The sequence below is a fragment of the Henckelia pumila genome, chromosome 2 (genome assembly GCF_033568475.1).
Source record: "Henckelia pumila isolate YLH828 chromosome 2, ASM3356847v2, whole genome shotgun sequence".
Taxonomy (NCBI): Eukaryota; Viridiplantae; Streptophyta; class Magnoliopsida; order Lamiales; family Gesneriaceae; genus Henckelia; species Henckelia pumila.
Window position 1 is genome coordinate 27,388,737 of NC_133121.1, and position 9,230 is coordinate 27,397,966.

Below are 9,230 nucleotides of genomic sequence, written 5' to 3' on the forward strand. Positions count from 1 at the left end.
ATGTACAATACAACAAAATATTAGTACATCAAATACTGAAATACATCTGATTACAATTGAAATACTGTTTACAACAAAACTCAATACAGTATTTAAATTCCTGCGGAAGTCTTTCATTCCGTTTACTGATCTTAAACATGAAGTTTTCCGTCTGCTACTCATGTCAGCAAACCTTCTTCATCGCAAGATCTAAAAGATAAAATCTTGCTAATCTACCGGATCTTTCCAATATTGTTGGGTTTCTTATCTGGTAGATGAGACAAGATTTTCCTGACAATCTCTCCAGCTACTAGTGAAGAGTCTTTAGGGGTGGCTTCCTTGGTCGACGCAGAATGAATGACTATGTGACACACATTCCCTTCAACCCTTAGAAGCGCCTGGAGCACAAAACTATATCTTATCTTCCAGCTCCATCCCGCTGGGATCCACATAATAAGAAACTCTGATGCCAACCTTGGCAATGAAGATCATGGAAAATCTTAGGTATCTTGCTATTCCAAATCCTGATACTGCTATCGTCATTGAATCCAACTCGCAATCCTACAAAGGATAACCCAAAATCAATACTATGTCCCAAAAGAATCTTATTGCATACTCTGATACCATAAATGTAGTGACCTGCATCGTGATCACCTACTAATCAGAAACTTAAGCATGCAATTAAACATTAAATAATCTTAATCAGAGTAAACGCAGAATATTAAATAAGACAAATACCAGGTAAACAAAACCCAGTGGTCAACCCTGCTATCCAGCCTTGGTCACCACATAACCTACCTAACCCCAGGAGAACTACCTGCAACTTCCCCATGGAATAGAGCATCCATCCAACAAAAATAACCAGAAGTGAGCTTAACATGCTCAGTACGAGAGTATGAGTATACACTATTATATGTGCATGAATGCAAATGAACTGGGTACCAAGACACTCAGGTCAAGAAACAAGCTCATAGACCGGGCCCAGGGTATATAGCACGCGGCGCCGTCGCATCAAGAGGTGGCTCATATACCCAGTGGATAATGGTGACCTAATACTAGTACATGTGTCCAACCATCACGGTGACCGACACAATACTTACGTATCCAACCATCCACAAACTCGTAGGGTGAGCACCCTACTGCAGGATACCTCTAAGGTAAAGGCTCAATATGCTCATGTATGCAACATACAGTCATGACATGCTATATATAAAGGCATATAAAACATGCAATCAGATAATTCATGCAAACACATAATACATGCATAATCAATCTAGATATTTTGAGTAATACTTCCATAACTTTCTAAGGCAGATCCTAGAAGCTCCCCCTCTAGGTCCAAGCCTACCATGCAACACTACAATGCATAAAATAACCATGCATTACCTAGCATGCCAAAATCACCTAATAAGATCTAAAAGCCATAATTAAACTTTAGTCTACTCCCTATTTACTATAGGGAACCAAAGTCATACCTTCGTCCATCGTCAGCCTGCTGATGACGCTTGCCTCAGAACTTGGGCATAGCCTAGCTACGACCCCTGGACGTCTCGCCAGAGCTCCGCCGCTTGGCCGCTACTACGGACACTGTCCGCTATAAAAATACTAATTCCAACTCGAACTCTTAAAGAAAGAGTCCCGAAGTCCTTAAAATAAAGGCATAACGGAAGAGGAGAGGAAATTGAACGATTCAAATAAGGCAATCTCGACCCCTATTTATAGGCGGAGTTCGGATCGTCCGAACCCCTATTTGGACGGTCCGAACCTTGCATGAAGTCCACGTTGCATGTAGGCCAAGTTCGGACGGTCCAAACCCTCTTCGGATCGTCCGATCCCACTCGTCCGAGACACTTGTTCAAACCTTTTTGACACTTGTGCATAATGCACTTTGGACGGTCCGATCCTCCCCTTCGGATCGTCCGATCTAGTCATGTGACATCAGCCATGATGTCATCTCCTACATGAGATTGAGACACCCGTCTTTGGTGAGTTCGGATCGTCCGATCTCTCCCTTCCCCCAAACACCATTCGAGCCTCCGAACCCAGTTCGAATCCTCCGAACTGCCCGAGCCCAATAAGCCCATTAACTATTTTTTTTGGGCATTCTGGATCCAAATATTTGGTCCGTTAGATCTTATTAAAATCTCTTAATCTTGATTTATTAAATCTAAACATGATTATCAACTTAATCTTGTAAAATAGAACCGGACTACTACAATATTATTGTTCAGGATTTATATACGGAATTGACATATCACGTGGAGCTTGTGTATCCTTTCGAGATAACATGTTTTTTCTAGGGCCGCTCAACCCTAGGGTTTTCTTTGTATGATCGAGTATCGTGTGACACTCATTGGACCGACGAGACAGCGTGTGTGGTTTTACCCAATATAGTGATGGTCCAAGGTCAGAGTTTCAGTATGTGTGGCACCCACTGAATCTTCGGAGCAGCGTGTGCATACTAGTGGCGCTTAGTGTCCTGAGTATGATATTCCAGATCTTGATCCTAGTGTAGCAGAGCATTTTCATATTTCATGTTGCATGCATCTTATAGACTTGTGTATTTGTACTTTGCATTCTAGGCATTAGCGCTCACGTCTGCTTTTATCTCGTACACTTCATTCAATGGGACAGGTTTGCAAGAGGACTAAGAGTGAAATTAGTGGTTGATCAGTGACCAGGGCTTGGTAGCAGGGGTCACTCGATTTTTCTAGTTTTAAGATTTTTTTCGGTATCCCAATTGATTGAGTTGAAATATTGTTGTTAGGTTTCGGTGATTGTTCCGGTTGTATTCTGTCGGATTAATTATTTATTAATTTTTCCGCATTTATCTATGATTATTATTGTTTAAATTTAATTGCATTTCTAAGTCTCTGTTAGTAGGTGATTCCGGAGCGGACTACATGAATTCTCATATTCCACAAGCAATTAGCCGCATTCTCAAATTTCACAAGTTTTCTCACAAGAAACTAATATATTCATTAAGCATACTCTTACAATTACATATCTGATCAAGTTAGGACAAATTCGTGCTAAGTTTTCAAAGTGTAATCTTTTTATTAGTAAACCAGTCAAGGACTGTGTATTGTATTCAATTGAGTGCTAGGAGTTTCAGTCGAGGAAGTGTTATGTCCTGACTGAATCGAGGTCTTGCAAATTACTTTTAATACTCAAATCTTCTAGTTAATACCTTCCCAAAATGAATAAGGGGTGACGTAAGAGTCATTAATCTCTGAAAATCCAAAAAACATCTCTTGTGTTATTATTATTTTTGTCGAGCTATTATTTTTGTGTTCTATCTGTTAGTCAACCTCATTCCGCACATATATTTTGTTGGTTGATTGACATCGACAGCCAAGAAAGAGCAAATGGTTCAGTTGACATTTCAACTAAACTAAATCTTTGAAGAAGAAAAGTTTTGAAGTATGTGTTCACCCCACTTTTACACATGTTAACCGATCCAACATAGTGGTTAATGAATTTCCCGACATTTTTCTTGACGAGATTCATGGTTTCCCCCTGTTCGAGAAGTAGAATTTGAGATCGAGTTGTAACATGGACGACATCGATTTCTCGAACACCGTATCATCTAGCTTCGTCAGAAATGCATGAATTAAAGCAAAAACTACATGATCTCTTATATAAGTGTTAGAACCTCAGAGGGGAAGTGAATTAGGTTCTATGGACCCTTTATAAATTTTAAAGTGAATTTACAAATTTTGCAAAAATACGCAAGTGAAAGACTTGTTGAATAATTAAATAATTTGTAAAAGTAAAGGAGTTAATAAAATAAATAAATAAATAGAGCAGTAAAGAGATAAAGATTTGTTAAGGAAGTTCAACGATAAAGCGTCTGCGTCTCATCTTCTCGATATTAAAATATATATTTTAAATATTTTTAATGTCTTACGTAATATTTTTATTAAAATATATATTTAATAAATTTTTATATAGTTAAAATATAAAAAATATTTTATCACAATTACTATTTATTTAATATATATTTTTCAAAATATTATCGAGAATATTATGTATAAAAAAATCAGAATTTTAGCTAAAAAAATATTTATTTATTTTCTATAATATAAATTTATTTATTTACAATTATTTAGATATTGTATGCCTTCATATAATTTATCTAATCTTTCTCGTTGAAATATATAATCTATCTAATATAATAAATATTATTTACAAATAAAAATTTTAATCAAATCAATTTTTACGTATAAAATATAATATACTTATCTAATTAAAATCAAAAATAAAATATGCATTTTTTGTAATAAAGGGCAAATTAGATTTTTTACATAAATGTCACCGGAAATTGACCGAAATTTGACAGATATGTACCAATTAAGCCATTAACAAAAGTTTGTGTACCAATTTGACATTTAACCAATAGTTCGTGTATCAAATTAAATTTTACTCTATATTAAATAGACAACCTTCAGCAATCTATGTCACGCGTCAGGAAGAGAAAGAAGTGGAAATTTATGGAGACGAGACATTATTTTTTCGAATTCATCAAGTCCCAATAACTTGATAAATTACAGGAAACACCACAAAACAAGAATACATGAGAAACAATGAATCCGATGGAGACGATTAACATTTGTTGGAACTCAAATTGCTGGGAGAACAACTAGCTCTCTCCATTCAACTGATTTTACCTCGCGTGCTTGATATATGCATCTCAAGCCTGCATGCTACGCAACACATATTGTAACATCATAAAGTAAAGAAAGTGCAAAAAATTAAAAATTTAAAAATCAGATGAAAAATTATTCATCTAGATTTATCTGAGATATAGTTATTCAACAAAAGATGAAAAATGTAACAATGCTGATTCATCCGTATTGTTGGGTCAGGCGTGCATGAGTGAGAGTAGTACTGAGATGAGTGAACTTTTGAGAAGTTCTAATGCGTCAAGCTGGTGACGTTGCACTATTTGATCTGGTTGGCTAGATGAGCAGTAAAATAGAAACACCAGATCTTAATGGCTGATACTATCTATGTTGGGGCAGGGCCGATGGTAGGAAAAACGATAAGACTGATCTCGAAAAGATATGAGACAGCAGCACCAGCAGTAAAGCATGCCCCTTCTTAGACTCGTGGGCTTACAACCCGACCATCTACATTGTCTCAAGTATAAGGAAATAAAGTTTTTATTTGCGTACCTATAGTTTTTGGCCTAGTGGTAAACACTTGATTCTAACCATTCGTATTAGAGCAAGGTTCTGAGTTCGAAAGACTAATAATACCTATAGCCATTTGGCCTAGTGCTAAAATCAGATGCAAGAACTGATCCTACTCAAGATCATGCGAGTTCGAAATGTAAAATTTTATGTGATAATTAAAAAGGTTCGCAAACAAAAAACAAATTTAATCTTGAATAAATGGTGATAACTGCAGAGGAAATTCCCAGATTCTGAGTTAAAATTAAATGCTAAATGAGTTTATTTGCACGTGTGCACTTGCATAGGCAAGAATCAACAATAAAGAATATGGTGTAGCTGCTGATTGAGAAAAATGTATAGAAAAATAAATGAAATTTCGCTAGATTACCAGTAACATAGGTAGTGAGTCAGAGATCACTCATCTCCAGGAGCAATATGTAGCTTGAATCCAATCATTATTTCGGCATTTTCTTTAGGTTGGTCCTGCTTTTTGGCCTGCTCAATTTCCCTGGCAGAACTGAGAGCGTGTTTGCAGCGCTTCAATTCCAAACTATCGAGGCTTTTGTGCAGGTCGAGTGGAATTTCTTGAAGTTTTTCACAGTTTCTAAGTACAAGACTACCAAGCACATGAAAATTCTGACTCGAAGCTGTCCAGTGAGCGAACTCCGCGCGTTCGATGAATAATACTTCAAGATTTCTAAAGTGGATACCAGATGCATTCCAATACTCTCCCACAAATGCTTTGTCTTTGAGCTTTAGTACCTCAAGATAATATAAACTACAAAATGTAAACATCTGATCCCATTTTAAATTAGTGGCAGATAATGTGAGGTTCTTCAGGTTCGGCGGAAATGCGTCCGCTGGAGGTAGGCGAGGCACTGGTGCTTCTGAAGTTGAACCAAGTCTTACGTCATTAAATAGCTTCAGTTTTCTAAGATTTAGCAGTTTTTCCAGGCCCCTGCTGCGTGCCAGGGCTGCTATTTGGCCACGAATGCCCAGTTTCTTCAAGTTACAGGCCCTTCCAAACACATCTTTGGTACAATTATCGGTCGATATCATACCAAGTGTTTGAAGCTCTTCACTGCCACCTCGTTTAGTAACTTCTGGTGCCTTTGGCAAAATGGCAGATGCATTTGTCTTGAAATGTCTCAAATTGATCATGTTCCATTAGTCTGCGTTGATTTCAAGACTACGTGATGTGGTATCAACTATGAGAGTTTGTAGGTTCCAAACTTTGGTTATGGACTTGGGAAGGACCTTAAAATCACTAGATAAAGCAATGTATCTTAAAAGAACCAAATCAGTAAGGTCGTTCGGAAATTTAGTGAACTTGATGGACTTGACATCTAAAACTCTGAGAAATTTGAAAACCGCGGGGATGGATGAAATGTCTTTAAGTGGTATGGTTATTTCTTCCTTGGAGAAAAGAGTGCGGACCCGTGGACCAGAAGGTTTTGACGAGATGAATCTCAGAAAATGGGAATGTATACTAAGGCGACGGTAGTTTGCTACATCGGAAATTAAAGGTATGAAAATCCCTTCATCATTCATTTTAATCTCCTGGAATAACTTTTCTTGATCATTTTCATCATGGCGACTTGTTATCAAGATTTTGCCAAACTTATTGGTCTTTGGAAAGGCAACACAGAGATCAAACCAGGCTTCGGCAGTCCACACGTCATCCAAGACAATCAAGTAGCGTCCATCCCTTAGATAGTCACTGAGAATCGGCACTATCTCCGCGTCAGTCTTTTGATGTATTTCATCCGTGATTTTGGTGAAGTTCTTCAGAATGGAGAGGAACACATCCTTTGTCTTGTATTAATTCTTGAGAGACAAAAACCCATATACGAATGGGGAATTCAAATTGAACTTGTGGATCCCTGAAAATCTTTCCTGCTATTGTTGTCTTGCCAAGTCCAGGAAGACCAATGATGGAGATCACATCTAGCTCCTTTTTTTCTTCCTTTAAATAGCCAAGTAATTTTTCTGTCTCATCTTCCAGACCCACAATGTTGTCTTTCCTCACGAGGGGTTCCTGTAGCTTGACAAATAGCAAAATGACACCGTTAACAGATGCACAAATTTAGATAAAATGCTCAAAGTACGTACCTTTTTCTCTTCTTTGATGGTGTCGGGCGGGAGTTGAGCAGTCCGCATGGCTCGGTCAACCCCGTTGTCAACAGTGAATTTCTTTATCTTGTCACCCACTCTTCGGCGGCACTCAGAGTCTTGATCGAACCATTTGTCATCTTGGCAAAGAATCTCTGCGTCTTCTTCTGCGCCGCCTGGACCATGAATGTATCTATGGCATCCTCTGCATCGAAAATCATGTCTCTGACTTGGTTCATCAGGAGTACTCTTTGGTCCAGTTTTCTTTTCTTGGCTGCGGGAGTATTCTCTATGTAGGCTTGGAGATGTTCTAGCTCCTTCTGCAACGATCGGACTTCATCGTTGGCACCTTTGATTAGTTGGATCTAGTGGGAGAATAACTGCTTGAGGTTGTCAAGTAGAAATGAGATCGCAGCTCCCTCCGCCATTTTTCGACAACTATTTTGGATTGACATTGAAATTTTCTTTCTAGGTGATGATATGTTTACTTGTGTTGTGTTGTGTCGTGTCCGGGTCCTTTTCTTTATTTCACATGGGTGCTAGATCTGAGACGACTGAGAAAAATGTTGGATCTTCAAAGGAGTTTTTAATACCAATTGTTCGATTAGATATGACTTATGTTGCATGATCCGGGTATGGGTATCGTATCGGCCGGTCGGATACGACACAGATACGGTGATACGAAAAATTTTGGTCCAATTTATTTAATATATTTATTAATTAGCCCTTAGAAATTTATTGTTTTTCAATTTAACCCTTGAAATTTTTAATTTTTTGCAATTGAGCAAAAACATCTTCGGAAACTTGTCCAAACCTTGTCCGACTTGTCAAACTTTAAAATAGTCAATGACACGGTTTTAACAATTTTTTAGTGTCCATGCTACATAGAATATGAACATACTTTTAAAATCGTCGATTCTAATTTTGGAATCCCCATTTTTCGATTCTAATGAAATATGGAACCAAAACGGAACCACTTGAACACAATCCTGGTTCTTATTCCTAACGAATTTGGTTTTGATTTGAGTCAAATCAAATTAAGATTTATTTTTTATAACTTCAAGGTTACGATAAAGGGCTTTATAATGGTTGTGGTGATGAAATTAATTAAAGTTTTTTTAATTTAATAAGAGACTCGCACTTAAGGTGGGACACATAAGACGACATGTCACGCCCCGATCTCGGGGCGGGTGACATCGGCGTTACTTTCTAATAAAATTCAAAAACAACAAGCCTCTATGATGCAGGCGAAATAATTATCTCCCTAATCAGCAAGTAAATTGGAAAGTCGTTCGTTCTCCTGATCTCCCGCTTTCTCGATCACCTGTAGAGGGAGAACGATCTCCTGATCTCCTACTCCTTTGATCACCTGAAGAAGTCGTACGATCTCCTTTTTTGGTTGTCACCTGATTCACGAACACACATTTGAGGCGCCGGGTGGTCACCTGATGATAACCCTCCTACGCTCAAGTCAGCGATCACCTCCACACAAAACAGGAGAGCAGAGAGCTTTTGTAAGCTAAAGAGTCATTTACTTGAAATGGAGAGCTTGAATGGTATTTATAGACAAAATTAAGTTGAATTGCACATTAAGCCTCCAATGCCCCAAAAATTGGTAATTAACCATGCTAATGTCTAAAAAATGTAAATAAGTCCTTCAGGACTCCAAAATGAAGAATTAATCCTTTAAAAATGTGATTTTCGTAAATTGACCCACTTAATTTATTTATATATTTTAAGTATATTAAAAATATACTTATACCCATCATAAGCCCCCTACTCTCGAACAACTGTAATTTTATTGAAGATGATCGAGAGTACCATTATAATTTATCCAAGATTTATATATATATATATATATATATATAGTTCTTTTATGGTGCCCAACAACTATGCCCAACTCCGTACCCACCATGTACAATAGGTGAGTTGACCAGCACAATTGGTGAGTTGACTTGTACA

General features: G+C 37.6%; 1 pseudogene; it reads right to left on the reverse strand.

Moving 5' to 3' along the window:
- Positions 1 to 4,434: 4,434 nt before the first annotated feature.
- LOC140877422 (putative late blight resistance protein homolog R1B-13) lies at positions 4,435 to 7,696 on the reverse strand (annotated as a pseudogene).
- Positions 7,697 to 9,230: the final 1,534 nt, after the last annotated feature.